Genomic DNA, 22,192 nt, shown 5'->3' with positions numbered 1-22,192 from the left:
ACCCCAAAGTCAAACAGGACAGCCTTTAAATGCCAGTGGGCACAATTACCCCATCGTTCTTGTTCAGTCATGAAAATGGTGTTACTCTTACTGGCAATTAGACAGTAGATCCCAAGGCTTTAAAATTTTTTTAAAATATTACATTAATTAATTTAGTTACATGTGTGTGTTTGCACGCGTGTGCCTGCACGAGTGTGTGTGTGTGTGTGTGTGTGTGTGTGTGTGTGTGTGTGTTAGTGTGTGTGTTATATGTGTTGGCATGTATGTGCCACAGTGTACAGGTGGAGGTCAGAGGACAACTCATGAACGTTGACTCTCTCTTTCCACCATGTGGGGCTTGGGGATTGAAGTCAGGGCATCAGGCTTGGAAGCAAGGGCCTTTACCCACTGAGCCGTTTTGCAGGCTCTCAAAGTGTTTTAAGACCATGGCTGTCATTTCAGACTCCTGGACATTGGAAAAAAGAACATTCTCTCTGTTCTGCCCCCAGACTCATCAGGATCTTCTTGCAGAAAACAAAGGAAAGGATTTCTCTCTGTGAGTAAAGCTTTTAAGTCTGCAAAGACATTTTTTTTTTCAAAGCTCAGAAATAGGAAGACAACTGTGTAAGCTCATCTGATGTGACTCACTGCTTTGTGGTACACTTTCTGACTTAATATATATTAGGGCCGCAACTCCAGAAAGTTAGGAGTCTACTTACAGATTGGTAAATTGTCAGTTAGTTCTGTCTAGCAGAGGTGCAAATTATCTGAATGAGGAAATTACCCAAAAGGTCACATCTCTCCTGCTCTGGAGGACACTAACTGGTTTTTACATAACATGGCAACCATCCTTCAGCATTCTTCCTGTTCCTCAGAGCATTTGTACTTTAGGCTTCTTTAAACCAGGCTTTGTATTGGTTTGTCCTCTAATGTGTTAACTAAATTTTTGCCTTGTTCCTGTTACGTATCTGTGACATTATATAACATAATGGGCTCTAATAGAGATTTGCAAAGTTATCATCAAAAGCAGACAATGGCCTCCAGACAGGGCAGTGAGTTGACTGAATTAATTCCATCACAAGTTGATGAGAAAGAGGAACTTGGAAGCTTTAAGCAAATGTCAAATGTTGGGTGCCATCAAGACAACTTGGTGGGTAGAATCATTTGCCATAAAAGCCGATGACTTGGTTTTGACCCATGGAACCCTTGGTGGAAGGAAAGAACTGACTCCCAAAATCTTGGCTTAGTTTTTCATGGTCAACATATAAATCAGCAGTGCCATGTGGTCTTATGTTCTGGTACTTTGTGGACCTGATGGCATCTGTCTATGTTGTATTGAAATCATCCTGACTTGGTTTTTTTTTGGGGGGGAGGGGGTTGAGACAGGGTTTCTCTATGTAGCTTTGGTACCTGTCCTGGATCTCTCTCTGTAGACCAGGCTGCTCTTGAACTTACAGAGATCCACCTGAGTGCTGGGATTAAAGGCGTGTGCCACCACCACCCGGGTCATCTCTGTTTGTTTCACCAGGTTATCTATAAGGGCTTGTAGGCTGTGGTCTGCCCCAAACTATGTGACTCTTCTAAGAGAAACCATAGTGAACAATCCATGGTGAGGATATGCCTTTATTTGTCCATTTAAAAAAAGATTTTACTTGTGAGTGTGTACATATGTGTGTCTGTGCAATTGTGTACAGGTGCCTACAGGGGGTATCCATCTCCTGTGGGCTATCTGCTGTGGGAGCTGGGAACTGAATGCCAGTTCTCTGTATGAGCAGAAACACTCTTAACCGCTGAGCCGTCTCTCCAGCCCTATTTGTCTGTTTTTCATATCCAGTGCTGTACAGTCTGGTGCTATTATAAAAATCGAATAATTACAATTTCTAGATAACTAGAAAAATGAAACAAAAACTTCATTGAAAGTGCACTCATTTTTAAAAAATTATTAGATCTAAAGAGTCCAAATTGCTCTATGAAACAGAAGCTTTCTCAGCTAATATAAAAAGCTCCCAAGTACTCACTCTCCATTAATCTAGTGCCTTAGGCGGAGGAAGGATGCTGCATCCAGAACTTGCCAGAAACACAAGACCTCTGGCTCTATCCCAGACCCACTGAAGCGCAATTTCTGATATGGGACCTAAGCACCAGGCCCTGAGTGGTTCGGCTACACGCTAAATCTTAAGATTCACTGATGGAATCAGGAGGACTAGAAAGCAGAAGTCACAATGTTAGATGTCAAAGGGCCAGTACAGAAACCCAAATCTGAGAAGATGAGTGGCAGATATCCTGGGGAAGGAAAGGATTGCAGGGAGGACGTCCCAACAGAAGCTCACACCCACAATCCCCTCATGAAGGTATGCACACACATGAATGCATGCAGTTACACACACATCACACTCCACAAACCCACACATTCTACACAAAGCTTCTACTGGTCAGCATGGAGCCAGGTTTATTATTTTTCCAAACGCAGACAAAATCTAAATGAATCAATGATTTGAAGAAACAATAAATCACTTTCCCTGCCAACTACAAGTGAAGCATTGTGTATTAAATCCTAAGAGTGTGAAGGTTTGTTCTTGAGCTCTTTGTTCTGCGTGATAATCTATGTTCCTATCTGTAACTATCTATGCCACGCCATTCTGAATTGTGACATATTAAAATATACTTTAGTGGCTCATGGGTTTACTCTTCCTTGACTTCCATGGACTGTTTGAAAAATTCTTTTTTTTGCGCAGGGGGGGGGGGCGGTTGTTTTGTTTTTCATGGCAGGGTTTCTCTGTGTAGTTTTGTGCCTTTCCTGGATCTTGCTCTGTAGACCAGGCTGGCCTCGAACTCACAGAGATCTCCCTGGCTCTGCTGGGATTAAAGGCGTGCGCCACCACTGCCTGGCCAAAAAGTTAATTCTTGGTCAACCAATTTTAAAGTGACTTTGTTATCATTGAGAAAGTGTCCTTCCTATTACTATTTCGACTGAAACTGTTAACTTGGTTCATATTAATTAGCTTTGGCGGTGGAATAGAAAGGCAAATATAGGTTCAATGGCTGCATGTTTGGAAGCAAGATAAGGAGCCTGCTCCTGGGAACTAACTACGACATCTCCTGCTTGGGCCTGCTGAAGGAATTAATAAAGTCCCCTGGGGGGTGGCAGGTGCCCAAGGAGCCACTGCTCCCTCTTGTCTCGTTCTCAAACACTGTCCACTCGTTTTCTTCTCTGCCTAATTAATAGTTATCTTTATTCAAATGAAGGCAGGAACGAAGAACAGAACGTTTGCAAGCAATACGTTTCTCCCTTTATAGCTGTTTGGCCATGACAGACGGACTGTAAGTATAGTTGTTGTTTGTTGTTTTTTTATATCAACATTATTTTGGGGAGAGACGTACTGCGGGTTATATAATTTAGCATATATAACTTCTGATTTCTCAGCTCTTACTAAAATTTTCAATATGTTCAAAAGGAGGATTCATTTTTATAGCTTTTTTATGTTTGAGGGAAAAAATTACTTTTCATAGCCAACTCAAACAAGATAATTGGGGCTGGAGAGATGGATCAAGGGTTAAGAGCGCTCACTCTTGCAAAGGACCCAGGTTCTATCCCAGCACACACACCTGCTCCCAACTGTTCATAACTCCAGTTCCGGGGGATGCAACACACGCTTCTGACTTCTGAGAGCACCAGGCATGCACATGGCGCAGAGATGTACATGAAAGCAAAAAACACTCATCCACATAAAATAAATACATCTAAATTTTTTTTTTTTTTGAGGCAGGGTTTCTCTGTGTAAGTTTTGGTGCCTATCATAGATCTTGCTCTCTAGCCCAGGCTGGCCTTGAACTCACAGAGATCTGAGTGCTGGGATTAAAGGCGTGTACCACCACCGCCCGGCCATCTAAATTTTTTTAAATCAAGATAATTAATCTGAGCCACAAATGACGAGCTGTCCAGAGCCTGTGACATGCCAGCCAAGAGCTGAAGGGCCAGAACGGATTGGGTGGGTCACTTCATCCAAACAATTCCTGTCGCAAGCTCACTATTATCAGAGAGGGCTCAGGACCAGAAGTGTGTGACAGAGACAGGGGTGCCCTTCAAAGGGCAAGTCTCACCCATTGGCATTCGGGGAGCTCTTGAAGGTCTCTTCCACAGGGGCGATGTGTGAAGATAGCCCAGCAAAGAACTGCCAGCCAGGGAAGTCTGAGCACAGCTCCGCTCTCCACTCTGCTCCCATCTCCGCATTCCCTTTAGGATCCTGTCTCTGTGGTCAGTGGGCTGCTTCACGCTATCTATTTGATCTCTGCCGGCTCCTCGTGGTTGTGCAGCTGGAGCTTGCAGGGAAGAGTCGACATTGGCCAAGTGCTGTTGCGGACCATGAAGACAGTAGGGTTGGGGACTTGGTCCTAGCTAGGCGGAGCAGAGACAGGCCTTGTCAGGAAGGGTGCAGACGTAGAGAGCTCGGGGATTCGGCCATGAATGCAGCATTTTGCAGTCAACTCACATCTGACCACTTTTAGTTATTTTTAATTCAGACAAAGAACTTCAGCTCGTCCTTTTGTGGCTGCTTTGTTTCTTCCACTGGGCTTGGGCTGGAGCTGTTATTTTAACAACTCTCTCTCTCTCTCTCTCTCTTCAATGAGGAATCTTTTCGGGCCTTGATTCATGTGTCTTGTATCTTTCACTTTTATTAAATGAGGATGAGGAAGCACATGAGAACATCTTTCCCCCTGGCAGGTCTGAGCTGTTCTTTTGGACAGTTCTGGATCAGACCTTGGTTAATGTTCCTGAGAGGAGGACCTGGCCAGAGGCCACAGTGTAGAGCAATAGCTGTGTGGAACTGGAGTGTGAGTCAATGACTATTTAGGGCTGGTGGGATATGTAGAAATCCTTCTTGAGTTTTCCCAAATGAACAACCATCTTGCCTGAATTTTTTTCTATAAATACAATTGCAGATGTTATTTCAATGCCTTGGAAAGTTCATGGTCTTAATAGTGGCTACATTGGAAATCAGTATTTAGAGTGTCATCTGGCCTTACTTTGCAGAAATTTCAGGGTCTCTTCCACACTGGAGTTTGAAATGTTATCAGATCAGCCTCAGCATCTTCCCCTGGATGCTAATTTACACAATATGCCACATCTTTAATGAATTCTAGGGAGACTTTATATATCAAATTGTTGGCTTTTTAAAAATTATATATTTCATTGGCTCAAGTATTCCCCCCCCCCCCATTATTTTAAAGTTAAGAAACTATATATTTTTTAAAGTAATAAATGATGTCCCATTCTAGAAATGGGTCAACTTGATCTGGAATTATTTTTCAAAGCTTATTTAAGCCATCTAACTTATTTGGTTCTATAATTAATGAACATGCTTACCTAATTACGGCTAGTCCCCACATAACCATGTAATCCCTTCTGTCTTCCTCCCTTTTTTTACTATTTCTGGAAACACTCTCAATTGTGACATTGCAATTTTCCCTGAAATAGCTTTGGTCTCATGCATTTTATCTCTTTTTTTCTCATGTAGACTATTGTTCAGGTTGTCGGCTTTTGTTGCTGTTGTTATTTCTGATTGGGACTTTTTGTTGTTTCAAATCAGATCGCTTTAAAGTTCATCATTCTTTCTTTTTCCTATTCTCTTGTAGATTTGTTCTTTGGAGTCATGGCTTTTAAAAATGAAGTGGGCACTTAGAAAGATTTCTCTTGGACTTGCACTTTGGAGGCTGAGGTTATGTTGCTTGGAGGCAATTGTCGGTTTCGGCAGGTGTTTTCATAGCCTCAGGAATGCCATCTACATTGCTGAGGCCATTAGTGTCTCAGAAGTAACTACATTCCACTTATAAAGTCTAGTCTTTAGAAATGAGCGCATGCACAGCAAGTTGCATGGATAACAAAAGTTCTTCAGCAATGATGACCCTTATCTGACAGCAGCATGCATCCCGTGGGTCTGGTGGGAAAATGAGCCCCTATCCAATAGATACGGCTCTGCTTCAAGGAGTGTTTACACTTAAATATAATAATCCATATCCTCTATTCAGATCACTTTTAGCAAAACTGTGGCTGATTGACAATTGAAAGCAATGACATTCCTGACCACAGGCAGCTCCCAGCACCCCTACAAGCACTTGGACATTGGCCTGAGCTCACAGGGGCATATGCAAACCATTGCAATATATTCCATAATATATGCATATGAAAATATATTTTAAAATATCAGAAGAAAAATATGGGATCTGCTTAAATTAATTACTCTGGGTAAGGGAAATGTCCCTAGGCACGGCAAGAAATGAAGAAGCCACACAAGACAGACTAGTGACTAAAGATGAAAACCATTATAACCAAACTAAAGAGCAATGATAGTCAGGGAATTATATAACTGTATTAATCAGAGCAAAGCTTTATCATCACCCAACTAAAACGTGACACAAATTGAGGGAGGAGCCAAACAGCCTTCTAGACACATAGGCAAAAGGATGAGAAACGGCAGCTCATAGAAGAGGAAATGCAAAAGATCCCTTAAAACATATGAAAATACTCTCAGCCACCCCAGATTTCAAGAGGATGCAAATCCTAGAACATCCGTTTTCATGTCTGCTTGCTCAGGCCACACAGCCCATCATCTAACTCGGATACCTTGTGGTCACCTCCCTAGCACACTTTGTGTGACATCCGCCACATGGGTTAGTAGACTATGACCCAGAGACACGTACTGGGGCCCCTCACCCTCCAGTGCCACGGTAAAATGGAAGGTTATGCAATATTGTTTTGCAGTGTACCAGGAGTTAGCAAACAGAAAAAAGCAGCTAAATGCACACGTCACCTCAAAAGTTTTCAGGTCACCTTGGAAAACCAAAACTTGTCAAATTACAGCCAAAAGCAAAGACAACACTTCCGGGTGGAGCCATGCCGGTTTCGTCTTCCTCTTAGGTTGGCAGTACCTTTCAGTCACCTTCAGGTTTAAAGCAAATGGCGTTGAAATCCAAACCTTGGCTAGTAAGATTTTCTCAAGGGAGAGGGGAGAGGGAGGAGGTGTCTCCCTCCTGTAAACCTTGAGCACCCAGGAAACATACGTGCTTACTGAACTAGACAAGGTGGGCCCTACTTAGAGCGACCGCAGTGCTCAGTGGTCACCCTGCATCACACCCTGGGAGAGCTAAATGGGTTTTAAAGGAGGTAATGTTCTCCCAGATGAAGGAAGAGAGTTAGAAAGGAAGAAAATCTGTTTTCAGTCCACCCTGCACGGCTGCCTGAAACCCAAGCTGCCCTCTGACCGCATCGCCGCCGCATCCCCGAATCTCTCCGCTTTCTGATTTGGCTCCTTGCCTTTCTGAGGGTTATGCCGAGAATCTGGACTTGCACCATTCTACCACTGTCAGCTCTTCGATAAATCAGCCAGCAGGGCTAAGACGCTTGCACGCAGGATAGCCTGTATCTAGTTACCGCGGCAGCAGAGCTAAGACGCTTGTACACAGGATATCCTGCGAAGCAAGGTGCTTGGGTAATCGGGGTGGTGCTGCTTTTAAAAGGAAAGAAAACAGCAACAACAACAATAACAGAAGTCAAAATGGCTACAAGTCCTTTATCATCCCAAGTAAACCAAAGCAACACGTCACCAAGCCCCCTCTACCAGTGAATACCACTTATTTGCAAGTGACACATTTCTAATACCTAGTGCTGGCAGGTTCTGCATTGTGCTCCAGACCTGGGAACAGATGCAGCACAGGCAATGAGAAGAAAGAATTCAGTTAATTGCTGTTCCTGAATGCTTTTCCCCAAGCAAAGTTTTTCATTACACACACATACACACACACACACACACACACACACACACACACACACACACACACACACACTAGCTTCAGGCTGGGGAACGGACTCAGTAAAATGTTTGCCACAAAAAGCTCAGGACCTGAGTTTGGATCCCTAGTATCTGTGTAAAAGCCAGGCATGGTGCCTTGTACCTGTAACTCAGGGACAGGATGATCTCTGGGGATCACTGGCAAGTTATTCTTGCCTAATTGATAAGTTCCAGGTTTGGAAGAAAGCCTATGCCAGAAAATAAAGTGGGTAGCAATACAGGAAGACATCTAACATTGATCTCTGGCTTCTCCAACAAGTGTCACACACACGAACACACCTCCACACGTACCCCACGTAGCTTTATTGGAATACAACACAAAGTTTCATATCCATCATCATTACATGCCTGGATACTTTCATCACAGCAAAAGCAGAATTCTATTCATTTTTCTCCTGCCTCCCACCAGCTCTCAACACCACCAGTCTACTCTGGGGATGTCCTCTTTTGGATATGTCAGTGAATAAAACCACACAGTATGTGATTTCTCTCGCTTAGCGGAATGTTCTCAAGGTCCATCCATGTTGGAACATGCATCATTGTGTCCCTCCTCCTTACAGATGAATAATCCAGACCACAGTTTTGGCTAGCCACCCATCAGCTGGTGGCCACTAGGTTCTTCCCACCATCTTGCTTGTTTTTAGTAAGCTTAGGAGGCTGGAGGAAGCAGGTTTCAGCTCTGAACTCAAGCAAACCCAGACATTAGTGAATTCAGTTACTGCTCTGTCTGCATTTGTACCCAGTCTTTGTTTACTGTGTTATTCCAAAGGGATGATAACAGAGCTGTCAGCTGTAATAACATGGGATCCTTTAAAAAAAAAAAAAAAGTTATACTATTAATGAGGAAAAAAAGAAGGGAAAAGGTCCTAACACCTAACTGAATAGTTTCACCAAGAGGCAAACAACATTAACTACAGTAGATTCAGTTCAGCCTTAAAAGGGATAAACAGGTGACTGGACAGCATGCCTGCTTCTCCATGGGATTATGCAGGAATAGGGCGGGAATCTGGCTTATCACTGCGATAAAGCGATTTGTGGGTGGGCATCATCATTATCTTGACTATGGCTATGGTTTCATACTGTTCACGTTCATCAAATCATACTCTTCAAATGTACCATTTATTGTGTATCAGTTAAATATCAATAAACCTAAGAAGTGATGGTTTTATTAAGTGAGTCTATGGACAAATCTAATTGGAAGTTTCCTGTTGAGCTTTGTTTTTGAGACAGGATGTTGTTATGTGATCCAGGCTCACTTGTAATTTGCGATTCTCTCCTTTCGGTCTCCCATGTGATGGGATTACAGGAGTGCACTGCCGTACCTCAATCCATTATCACATCACAAACATTCAATGCATGCATCATTTCAGTTATGAGTTTTTCTTTAATCAAGATGGACACATATCTCCCAAATAGTTCATGACTATAGGATAGAAAGCTATGTCTTCATTTGGCATACCAAATGTCAATCAATTCTGAAGCAAGTTGAATTATTCCTATGGTGCCCGTGAGGAGACTCTGAAGTAGAGTTCAGTAAGCCACAAGGCTCACAGGCATTATCACGTCAAGATCTCTTATTCCATACCTGACATCCATGTTCTTTTTCTGCACCCCACATCTTCCATTGTTCCTGTTATACACTCAACTCTGCCCACCTGGATTTACCAGGTCAGGGAAGTTTCTGGTCCACAGAAGAGGGTCACAGTGCAGAAGAGGATTGATTACACACGGTTTTCTTCTGACTGTTATTTCCCAGCACCTTTGCTAACTATGAAGTCATAGCTAACTCGATAGATTTACTCATTTTCAGCAATTCAAAGTAGGTCAACTAGATTGATCAAAGTAAGAAATGGTGGTTCCTTAGGCAAAGGAATGAAAATAATTGAACTGATATTAAAAAAACAAGAACGAACAAACACCTGGCCCCTCAGCTCTCTAGCCGGACCTGGCAATTCTTTGGGATGACAGCTATTCCTTTAACTGTGGCAAGCCCCTGACTGTGGGGTACAAAATTTTCTCAGTGGTGCCCAGCTACTTCATGCTGTAAACTCAAACTGTGTGTTGAAGTTGCCACCCCAACTCTGAATAAAACAAGAATGAGGTTGGTTTCCTGTGAAGATCCTGTGACCTCCTCCAAGCCATTGTTCACCCAACAGCTCTGTTCAAATACTTCATTGTTTTTGGGTCCATTTGAACATGGGCTACAGCCTTGATCAAGTTAAATTAATGGGAATATGAACGTTTACTAAAACAGTATTTTCTTGGTTGGGAGGGTTACATCAGGGAGAAGTGTGGCCATTTGTTTCATTCAAGACTTCCCTAGGTGGACCAGGCTGGATGTCTTCTATTTGCTGTCCTGGCTCTACACCCCTGGGAAACTAAACTGCACGGACTCCATTACAGGCAGCCTGGCTCTTTGCCTGCCAGTGGGCTTGGCCAGCAGGGAACGTGACCAGACTAGAGGGAAGAAGAGAAGCAATTCAGGCTTTTTGTTTCCTGGGACTTCTGTCTACAGGATCATCATCATATGACCAGACCCCTTTCCTGGTGGCTTCAACTCCATTTTGAAGGTCCTCTTCCTCATCTGTCATTGCTTCAGGGCAAAGGGCAACCAAGACAACCACACATTCCTTTCCATGTCCCCTAGACTCTGCCCATACCCTTGAAAATCACTCCCTGTATTTATAGTTGCTCAGCTGAAATGAACCAATTTGAGGGTGCCAACTGTTTCCAATTCACCTGGCATTTTCTGCAGCTTGGAGACCCCACAGTTCACAATACGAACTTATTCTAAGCCCTCAGTTTACATGAAATCGCTGACATTCATGACATCAATACCAGGCACAGTATGGTATTGATGTATGGAGGGGGTGGCGCCAGCACAGATCCAGCCTCATGCTCACACACACACGTGGCTGTTGGATGGTACATCCTCACAGATTTTTGATTACAGCGAAGGGGATGGAATATGTTTTCCAGATCTTCCAACGTGAGAAATGCAAAGCACCTTGGGGTGGGTGGGTCATGCTCTTTCACATTTGCAGATCGAATTTCCACACTGCTGCAACCTTTTTGTAAACAGTTTCCTCTCAGACTGAGGCCTTAAGTGACTTGGGAGGAGGTGCTCATTATCAAACATAAAGGAAATGAATGTGAACTGCAATGACTGCAGCGACGGCAAAGCTAAGGTGTTGTGGAGGCTCCATCTGTGGTATCTCCTTGGGAGCTACCATCATGTAGAGTGAAGGATACTAGAAAACTGAAATGTGAGTCTTGCATCGTGAATAAATTATAATCTCAAGACTTGGAGCTACTAGCAAGATATTCTCTTGAAAAGAAAAAAAAAAAGTGAATTGTGAGCCTGTCTAAATCCGGAAACAACCAACTCCCAGAATCACCTACACAATATCATTCCAAAAAAAAAGATACAACAAAAATAGCTGCCTTAAGCTCTTTCATGATATTTTCTTTAATAAAGCCAAAGTGTTATTTAGTATGAATTGGTAAAGCTCTCTGGATGACAAGCTAGAAAATGCTGAAGTGTTAATAAGACCATGTGTGTGCATTTGGTGGGGGTGACAGAAGAGGGCAGAGGGGAGAGAGGAGAAACCCATTAGACTAACTCAGGTCTATCCTCGCGTCCATTGTGGGCACAAGCAGAGCTTAAAGGATTCTAAAAGCAGGTCGGAGAATGAACACTAGAGAGCTCTGGCAGCTTCCTTAAGACCAGATGGCTCACAAGCTCTTGCCTCTTATTCTCCAGATGAGTGGTAACTTCATTCTTTCAACTTTTCCTACTTCGATACAACACCCATGCACAGCACCGTCGGTCCAAAGATTTACAAAGCGCTTTCCTGTTCATTAGCTCAACTGTTGCTTGCAAAAGCTCAGATACGGGGCAGAGCTACCACAACCCCAGCTTAGAGGTGAGAGAACTAAAGCCTGGAGGTGTTGGCCAGAGAGAGCGCCTTTAGTAACAGCTTGAATTAAATTAGGCAAAAAGTGGAAATGTGTCGCTGGGCTCTCACACTGGCAAGATTCTCAGAGCCCAGTTGTTTCTAGGCACAGCTGGAGCTCATTCTTTTACCTGCATGGTCTCTTAATTCTTTCATTCTTCCCATTTTCCTCTTTTCCCTCCCTCCCCTCTCCCCCCTCCACCCCTAACCTCTCCCCCACCCAATTCCCACTGTGCACTGCTCTTCATCTTCTGAAACATGGTCAGGCACAATTCCTTCTGCCTCCAGAGCGGAAGAGATGGGGCCTTCACCTGCTGGACTTCTGCATGACCCAAAGAACGCTCTGGCCCCTGCTGGTCACGTGCCGGTTCTCTAAACTAACCCCATCTGGGGATGAAGACGCCTGGCCTTATCAGTTTGACTTGAGCCCTCACTGTGCACCCAGAATTCCCTAAAGAAACAAAATGGGGACAGAACAGCCACTGGGAAAACTGAAAGGAGAGAGCTGGCTCCTCCCACCCACCCCGGTCTCACCGCCTTAAATAACTTGTCAGTGGCAGAATCAGAACGAGGGTGTAACCAGACCTTGAGAATTCACTGTCCCTGTCAGGCAGTCACTTCAGGAACCACTTAAGTGTTGTCAACCTCATCTTCGTGGTCGTCAGTGTGCTCTGGTTTAAGGCTGTGTAGTGGTTGGAATACAAATGGTTCCCATAGGAGCATATGTTTGAACGCTTAGGGAGTGGCATTAGGAGGTGTGGCCTTGTTGGAGAAAGTGTGTCACCGGAGGTGGGCTTTGAGGTTTTTAGAAGCTCAAGCCAGGCCCAGAGACTCTCTCTCTTCCTGTTCTCTGAGAATCCAAACATAGAACTCTCAGCTCCTTCTTCGGCACCATGCCACCATGCCCCCCTCCCCAGTGATAACGGACTAAACCTCTAAACTGTAAGCAAGCCCCGATTAAATGTTTTCCTTTAGTCAGGCGGCGGTGGCCCACGCCTTTAATCCCAGCACTCGGGAGGCAGAGGCAGGCGGATCTCTGTGAGTTCGAGGCCAGCCTGGTCTACAGAGTGAGATCCAGGACAGGCACCAAAACTGCACGGAGAAACCCTTTCTCAAAAAACTAAGAAAAAAAAAATGTTTTCCTTTATAAGAGTTGCCATGGTCGTGGTGTCTCTTCACAGCGATAGGACCCTGACTAGGACAGGCTGAAACTTGGTGTCTATCCTGATCCTGTCTTCACTGATCATCTATGTGACCTAATGATCATGGGCAAATTGTCTCACTCTGGGAACCACAGCTTCCCGTTCTGTAAAATAAGCAGTTGCTGTGTCACTGGTCACCCAGAGGATACAGGGACATCATGTACTACAGTGGATACGGAGACTACAGAGAACAACATTAAAGATTGTTCCTTGGCTGTCGCCCACACTGACTCTTCCCCTGGCCTCCACACCCTCAGCCCTCTCCATGCTGGCCCTGGCAATTCTTAAAAGACACATTTGACAAAGAAGCCTCAAACAGCATTTCAAAAAAGATTTAGCTTAGAGGAGAAGCTGAGGGACAGATGGCTGTGTACTACTTAACACACCCACCTTCTCTACAGAGTGACTAGGACAGGGGAAGCTCTCCAACAGATACCAGGAACTGTTCACGTCAGGCGTCTCCAACGGTGATGCTAGGAGCTGACGGAGGAAAACTCCTTCACCTTTCACTTACATCTATCTCTAATACTTTAATGTTATTAATAAAATGCTAATTAAAAATTTAAAATCATGATTATAACCAAAAAGGAACACAGCACCTACCTAGAGATTGTTTGAGATATAAAATGCTTGCAGTAAGTTCTTGCTTATTGACCAAACTTGATATTTCTAGTTACCACATATACAGTACAGTAAAACCAAATCCATTAGCATAAAACCCAGTTTTCTTCTCTATGATATCTATTTTTTTCATTAATAATGCTGTGAAAAATGCTCATTTCTACCTGCTGAGGGTAGAGGTTTTCTCTTTTACATGTTCCCACATTAAAAGTGACACCTACTCCCTATTGTTGGAGACAACACCCACACTGGTCACAGGGCATGGAGAAATCAAGTTGGTACTGACCAGGAAGCTTCTCCCTGATGGCAAACGATCATAGTTTTAGAAGATGCCGTGAAGGCTGCTTGGGGGAGGGATTCATCAACAGTCTTACCCACTGTGATCCCTGTGAACTGCAATAATGGCCAACCAGTGTGGCAACTGACCACGGATGCAGCAGCGGCACAAACGTTATAAGAGTCACCAACCACTTCCTGATTGGTTTTAAGTCCTGTTGTGCAGGAGGAGACGTATGCTTGGTACTATAAGCCTGGCCAAGAGCCTATGGTTTTGTGAAACGCACAGGCCTCAGGAGCGAACCTACTACTATTATTCTGCAAAGTAGTGCACCACATTGCTCTCTAAGTTTAGATCTCTCTGCTCATAGATTGGTGCAGCCCTCAGACCTCACAGAAGTTTGTACAGTGGACAGTGGCTAACATACAAACTGACCAAACCTCCACCATGACTGAGACATCCATATCACAGCCCCTCCCCGAGGCTCAGAGACCAAAATGGGAGAGGAGGCAAAAAGATTCTAAGAGGCAGAGGTAGGAGAGGACTGAAGCAAAGCCGTGTCTTCTGGGCATGACGGGGCTGCTGCAGTCATGAAATCAGGGCAGCTGTGATGGCCTGTGTTTGACCTGTAGAGATCAAGCCCGTCATGGGAAAGGGAGAGAGGATCCTAAACAGAGGACCCTCTGGGAGAGGATCAGCTTAGGGTGTGGCTCCTGGTAAGCCCACTGACTACGCTACAGTGAACGGCCCCACACTTAGGAATATATTAACAGCACGAATCAGAGTCAAGGGGTATTTGAAGAAGAAGAAGAAGAAGAAGAAGAAGAAGAAGAAGAAGAAGAAGAAGAAGAAGAAGAAGAAGAAGAAGAAGAAGAAGAAGAAGGCATGAATCTGAGGGACTAAGCAGGTGGGTAGATCTGGGAGGAGTTAAGGGGGGAAGTGGGGATAATTATGATCAAGATACAGTGTATGAAATTATCAAAGGACTAATAAAAATATTTTAAAAATATTGTTATCGCTTTTTCTTAAGTGAAACCTACCACCTTAACCTCACTTATAAAACACAGTGCATGTGGCCACTGTCAGCCACATCCCTGCTCCCGTGCACACGCTGCCTTAAGAGGGACGCTGGCCTTCTAGGAACCACACCACGCTCCAGGTTGGGGATGCGTGTGATATTTTCAAAGAAAATAAAGGTTACATGGCAGCATATGCCAAAGCTAAAGAAGAGATTTAAATAGTATTTCTAAAAAAAAAAAAAAAAAAAAAAAAAGATGCAATAGCTACACACTTTGAGTGCTGTGCAGAGACCAAATGCTATATTGGTTGCCTAGTTACATCTCTGTAGAAAGGTTAAAATGGTTATCTCTAAATCTGGCAGAAATTTAAAGCCCCAAGATTTCATAATTAAACCCACATTTACTCGTGATCCCTTGAAAGAAGTCCCCATCAATTAATGGCCCTTGGGATGTCTAAGGAGATAGTTTAATAAAAGATATTTCTATATATGAAATATGCTGCCTCGCTCACATTTCATTAAAATTGTCACATCTGGACTTCTTCCACTCTGTCATTTCCAATTGCTGTCTGTACTGCAGGAGAGTAAAAGCTTACAACGGTGCTAAGGACTCGTATCCCACGATGGGCAGAACAAAGCTAAACTCTAAAAAAATCACATTTTATTGTGATAAGATTTGCCAAGGATAGACCAGTGATAACCAGTGACAAAAGGGACACATTTTAACAGCGAACAACTAGTGGTCCGCTTGTCCCCTTCAGCGCTTCCTCAGTCAGGACCACCATGACTCTGAGGCTCGTATTTCCTCCCAGTAATGGAACAGAACAGACAATCATTGAGGGCCAGGGGTTTAACATGAGTGCATTCTATTGGGTACAGACCTCTCCGAGAATTTAAAGGTAGGAGGAATCAGCTTCTTTTCCCCTCTGGAAGTTTAATCAGTTTTTAGAATTAAGGTAAAAGTGTTCACCTTTCATTAAAGCAAACAATGGGACGGCATTTAGTAATAATGCACACGTCACCGTTATCTCTTTCCAGGACTTTTCCCCAGTAGGAAACCCCATCCCCAGCACAAGGGGCTTTTCTTCTTTTTCTGTCTTTCTTTTTTGGTTTTGGTTTTGGTTTTTGGAGACAGGGTTTCTCTGTGTAGTACTGGCTGTCCTGGAACTCACTTTGTAGACCAGGTTGGCCTTCAACTCAGAGATCGGCCTGCCTCTCCCTCCCGAGTGCTAGGATTAAAGGCGTGTGCCACCACCACCCAGGCATAAGAGTCATTGATCCCTTATTTGCGTGTTCTCTAATCTCTCTTTTGAAAAGAATTAAAGGATCCGGGCTTAAGAAATTATATAGTTTCTTATGGAACTTGCTAGTTCATGAAAACACCAGCAGACATTGAAATGAGGGTTTGCTACTGTTTGGGGATTTTGCTGTTCCCATGCTCGATGCAAATCAGACCTTTCCTGGAGTTCAATAAGTACTCTACCAGTGCGATTACGATTCTCTTTGCTTAGTCCTAATGGTTCAGAGAGATCAAAACTCCAAGTAAAAGCAACAGAAGAGCAAAGGGACACCGCCCTGGGACCCTCCGCCTCTATCCTGTTAGGCTTTGCTATGGACAGCTGGGGGGCGGGGTGTCATTAGCAGATGCAGCAACATCCAAGTCATTGTCTGCTCAATCCCATCCCTTAGAGCATCCAGACTCTTCCAAACACTCTTCGCTATTTATTAGGGAGTAAGGGTCCAGTGTTGTAACACAAAAGGCAGAATGAAAGCTAAGAGGACTCTGTGGCAGACGGGCATTATAACCTCCACATGCTGATATACTGAAGAAGATTCAGGTCCCATGGCTACCTCAGTAACATAGTTCTTAAAGCTTCCATTACTGCAGGAGGCAACAGGAAGTGGCAGCGGCCACTGGGGAACCAACTGGGCAAGAAACCACTTTGAATCAACCTTGTGATTTCCCAAATATTGCCAGTTCTTCTGAATCCTAGGTATTGTTACTGTATCAGTCTGCGTGTGTCCGGCCATCCACTTGTGGAGTGTCTGTGAAGGACTGTTTCCAAGACCCTCCATGGATACCAAAATCCGTAGCTGTCAAATCCCTTCTGTCAAATGGCATAATATTTACACATAACCTCTTATGCATCTTCTCTTTAAATCACCTCTAGATTTTTCATAATGCCTAACACATTGTAAATGCTATGAAAATGCTGTTAGGTTGCATTGTTTGTGGGATGACCAGAAAAAAAGCATGTAGATGCATAGTACAGAACTGAGAGCTTTGTTTTGTTTTTGAAACAGGATCTCACGTGTCTCAGGCTGACCTTGAGTTCCCTATGTAGTTGAGGATGCTCTTGAACTTCTGATCCTCTTGCCTCCACCTCCCAAGGGCTTCCACTGAAGGGTGTGCTGCTACTACATTTGCTTTATGTGATGCTAAAGATCAAACCCAAGGGCTTTGTGCATGTTAGGCAAGCAGTCTACCTACTAAGATACATTGCTCACCACCAGAAGTAATTTTTTAAAATATTTTTTTCCAGCCATGGTCGGTTGAATCTGCTGAGGCAGAACCCATGAATACAGAGGGTAATAGATGCAGGTTTTCCAAACAGGATAGATCCTCCACCACTTTCAATCCAAACCCCAGAGGCTGTTTTTATTATTCAGTTAAACTAAAGTCTCTGTTCTAAAAATTCATCAGAATGACACTAATGTCCATGGAGCCATTTTCTTAGCCCTTTAAAATGACCCACTATTGTGATATGCTTAGGACTCTCCAAGTTCTAGTTCTGAAAGTCCTGTATCTTGAGGGAAAAAAGGAAAGATGGTGTCCCCTGCTCTTGGGAAAATCAGGACATTTTGGTGCTCTACTGAGAGCCCTAGGTTTAGACTTCAGACTTGGGGTGCTGGAGTATCTAAAGTGGGTAGAAGGGAGACCTGCTACAAAAACATCTGAAGAGCTTAAAATCTCCCCAGAGTCTTAAAACTCTCACGTTCCTTTCAAGATATCCCTTTAAAACATAACCCCATAGGGCCTGGACAGATGGCTCAGCGGTTAAGAGCACTGGCTACTCTTCCAGAGGACCTGGGTTCAATTCCTAACACCCACATGGCAGCTCACAACTGTCTGTAACTCCAGTTCCAGGGCATCTGACACCTTCATACAAATGCACATAAAATAAATTTAAATAAATTATTAAAAAAACATAACCAAATAATCCATTTGAAGGCAACTGAGACACACCTGAAAACTGGCTGCAATAGCCATGCTGCATAGAGATGCTGAATATTATACCATTCCCTCCCCAATCTCCACATTTTGGAGTCTAATAAATAATGTATGATGTGGCAGGCAGACATAGCAGCCTACAATAAAACCTTCACACTCTTTGGTGCTATTCAAAGTCCTTGGAACCTATGACCAGTAGACAAGCACTCAGAGCTGGAGAAACACCAAAAGCAGCAAGCTCTCCAAAGGCCACACCCACAGTACTGCAGTCTAGCCAAGAAAAAGGGAGGCACTGGACTTCAACCTGTCTGCTTGCTTCATTGCCAAATACTCTAAGAAAAGCAAAAGTCTCCCAGTGCCTGGACCCACAGAATAGAAACTGTAGAGCTAAGACAAGAACTTGCTTCATTCACTCAGGAGCACTAAAACCCCTCAATCTGGTAAAATGAAGTTTGACAAGATCCCAAACTGAAACGGTCCTACCGTTCTGAACAATTCCTCTCTTTCCTCTGTGGTAGGCAGAATAACAGCCTCCAAATATGTCCATGTCTCAATCCCCTGGAGCCTGTGAATGTGTAACCTGACCTGAATAAAGGGACTCTGAAGATACAGTTAAATTAAGGATCTTATGATGAGATAGATTATCCCCGTTCATCTAGATGTACCCAGTCTGAGGGTAACGTGCCTACAGCACCAAGTCACACAGATGCACAATGTCACAGGCTTTGAAAATGGAACTGGAACCTATAAAGATGAGGAGCCTTGAGCCTCTTAATATGTAGCTTTTAGCCCGAGTGAGAGCCTACAGACCCTATTCCATAGCACTGGAATATGTACATGTATGCTTTTAAGATGTTAAACTTATCATAATATGTTAAAGTAGCAAAAGAAAACAAATAATCTCTCATCAGTGGTGTGCCGTTTGCCTGATGCCTCCTTAGCAGGACTTTGCTTCCAACCATACTTGACCACTTCTTACCTAGTGTCTAAATGCTTCTCTGTTCAGACTTTGAAAGCAGTCAGTACTAAACCAAACCTACTCGAAATCCCTGTGAGAGTACAAAACAACACCATCTTTTGTGTATCTACCTTGTTTAGTTTCTTTCTTTAGTTTATTAACTCAGAGACGATTTAGGTAAGGGACCACTGAGACCAATAATTTTGTCTGGAGGAAAATTTCTTTTAGGGGAGAGCGGCAAATGCCAAATAACTCCTTTAAAGTTGTGTGCAAAAGGCACAGTAGTTCTCAGTGTGTCCCTAGAACGTTCCAGAGGCCACAATGACTAAAGGATGCCACTGCCCTTAATGAGCTACAAGTACCGAGAGCACAATGAAGAACTGTCCCACTGTACACATGGACAGTCTCCATTGGTCAACTCTGCTTGGGTGGATTTGAAATTTTTCAGCTTACTTTTAAACATGAAACCCACACAACATACGAAGGGCATCAGAAGATGTATAAAGCATTCCTAGCTATTACTAATATTTGAAGGAATATTTGGGATGACCCAGTCCTCATCCAAAAGGTATGAGGTACTTAAACCTAAAGAACTTGATTATGGGGCAGCAGAGGTTCTACATGGTCTTACACACACACACACACACACACACACACACACACACACACACACACACACACACACACACACATACACAGAGCTATCTTCAAATAAGCTCTCAACCTGGCTGCACCATAAAAGCATCTGCAAGGCTTTTAGAAACCAGGTCTTTCCCCGGGGCTTCTGATTCAACTGATCTGGGTGGCTTCTGCGTAGCCATGTGTCTCCGTGTTCCTCTCTCTGCGGGTGCTGACGGACAACCCCAACCCAGAACAATGCTGCTCTGTCCGGCAGTAAGCAGCCGACAGGCATGCCCACACGGATGAAGCCACTCTTGGGATCTGGATTCCAGTCTCTCTTCTTGCGTTTGGGGCCTGGTGACCACTCCTCGGCTCATCTCCCCAGAGAGAGGTTTTGAAGTTCTCCTAGGGGCTTTCTCCCCTCCCCACCTCCACCATCAGCCCCATCAGCTCCCTGGGATCCCACGTCTTCCGACCCACACGGATCTTCTTCGACCCACGTCTTCGCGGCAGCCTTCCTTCCGTTTCCCTGCCGCCCGTAGAACCATCTTCTCCAAGTTAATTTCTCATCGCATATTCTTTCTGCCTGCCCACCCAGAAGAGCACAGAGTCCCTCTGCACTTAGCTGGCCTGCTACTCAAGCCCCCACCGCTTCAGCCAGCTCCACTCGGGCACTTGACATCTCTGACGGCTTTCAGAACACACCGCGTCCTTCGGCATCTGTGAGTATCCCGTCACGGCATTCTTTACGTCTTGGTTGAGTTTTCTCTTCCTTTCTGACTGAGGGCATCTCACCACTACTCAAAGCTTTCCTCCCCAGGGCCACGGGGCCAGCCCCCTCCTCCACCTGCTGGTGATTCTGCTCACACCTCACCATGGGGCCCCTCGTCCCACAGTACTCCCCCATGCAACTGGCAAAGCTGTGGCAATGCTGTGTGGTTTGCATCTTCATGCTCCTGCATCTGGCATTCATTCTTTTGTTCATTCATTCAACACTTTTATTACATATCTAACAAATGCCAGACTGCTGTCTACATGCTGGAGGCAGAATTGCCGGGTTAGAAACCACACCTGCTCTCACAGAGCTTTGTCTGGAATAGATTGCTGGAGGAACATGCATGATAAAACAAGATTGATCTGAGAGTGGGGAGGAGCTTTGTTTTGTGTGTGGTCTTTGCAATCCCACTATATTAATAAGTTCAGAAATGACCCCCTGCCGGGTTTCTAGAATTGTGATATGTCAAATGTTTACATTTGACTGTTAAAGTTGTAGGTGAAGGGCATCATTTCTTTCTGTCAGTGCGTCTCTGATGGATGACTTCATTTGATGATCTCAAAAGTCCAAACTGAGGAACTCATTATTGTGAGTTTAAAAAAAAAACAAAAAAACAAGCTGGAGGGTGGTGGTGCACACCTTTAGTCCCAGCATTCGGGAGGCAGAGGCAGGTGGATCTCTGTGAGTTTGAGTTCAGCCTGGTTTACAGAGCGAGATGCAGGACAGGCTCCAAAGCTACACAGAGAAACCCTGTCTCGAAAATCCAAAAAACCAAAAAACAAAAAACAAAAAACACCCAAACAACTGACCCTCTTATCCAGAGGAAGGTCTAGGGTTTGGGAAATGCTAAGTATACATTTGCTGTGTGAAGAAACAAATGAATGATGAGTTCTTGGAACCAATTAAGCCAGGCACCGAGGCTTTCTGTTTTAACCAATGCTGTGGGATGGTCTGTATGTCAAATTGCTCTGATTGGTCAATAAATAAAACACAGATTGGCCAGTGGCCAGGCAGGAAGTAGGTGGGACAAGGAAAGAGGAGAATTCTGGGAAGCAGAAGGCTGAGGTAGAGAGACACTGCCAGCCGCAGCCATGACAAGCCGCATGTGAAGACACCGGTAAGCCAGAAGCCACGTGGCAAGGTATAGATTTATGGAAATGGATTAATTTAAGCTATAAGAACAGTTAGCAAGAAGCCTGCCATGGCCATACAGTTTGTAAGCAATATAAGTCTCTGTGTTTACTTGGTTGGGTCTGAGTGGCTGTGGGACTGGCGGGTGACAAAGATTTGTCCTGACTGTGGGCAAGGCAGGAAAACTCTAGCTACAAACCAACATTTTGCTAAAGCCATTAAACACATATGTAAATAAATGACTGCAAGTCCAACCACCAAATGCTAGTGGCCACACCATTCAACCCAATGGAGAAAGGAAGAGGAGACATAGAAGAAAGTATGAAAGAACACTGCCAGCTGTGAATCTGCAACCGTTGACACCGGGTGATGAGGTCATGGGAAATTTTTTATAATAGTTATCTCTGCTTTGACATCTGCTGAAAAGTTTTCAAAATGAAGTTGAACTTTACAATGGAAAGAAAATTCTGAGCCTCTGCTGAATGGAAACTTCACTTCTGGGCTGGGACAGACAAACTACAGTATTACCTGTCTCAGGCTAACGGTTTTGAACGGCTTTAACTTGTGTCCAAAGT

The 22,192-nt window shown here is 44.1% G+C and overlaps 1 protein-coding gene across 1 annotated transcript in view; it reads right to left on the bottom strand.

Annotated features, from left to right (window-relative positions):
* Gng2 (G protein subunit gamma 2) overlaps window positions 1–22,192 on the bottom strand; it is a 105,002-nt gene that overhangs the window by 66,309 nt on the left and 16,501 nt on the right. The gene's annotated exons all lie outside the window — the stretch shown is intronic.

Source organism: Peromyscus leucopus, chromosome 9 (genome assembly GCF_004664715.2).
Source record: "Peromyscus leucopus breed LL Stock chromosome 9, UCI_PerLeu_2.1, whole genome shotgun sequence".
Taxonomy (NCBI): domain Eukaryota; kingdom Metazoa; phylum Chordata; class Mammalia; order Rodentia; family Cricetidae; genus Peromyscus; species Peromyscus leucopus.
The sequence above is the reverse complement of the archived record's forward strand: the minus strand, read 5'-3'. Positions and strand labels throughout refer to the sequence as shown.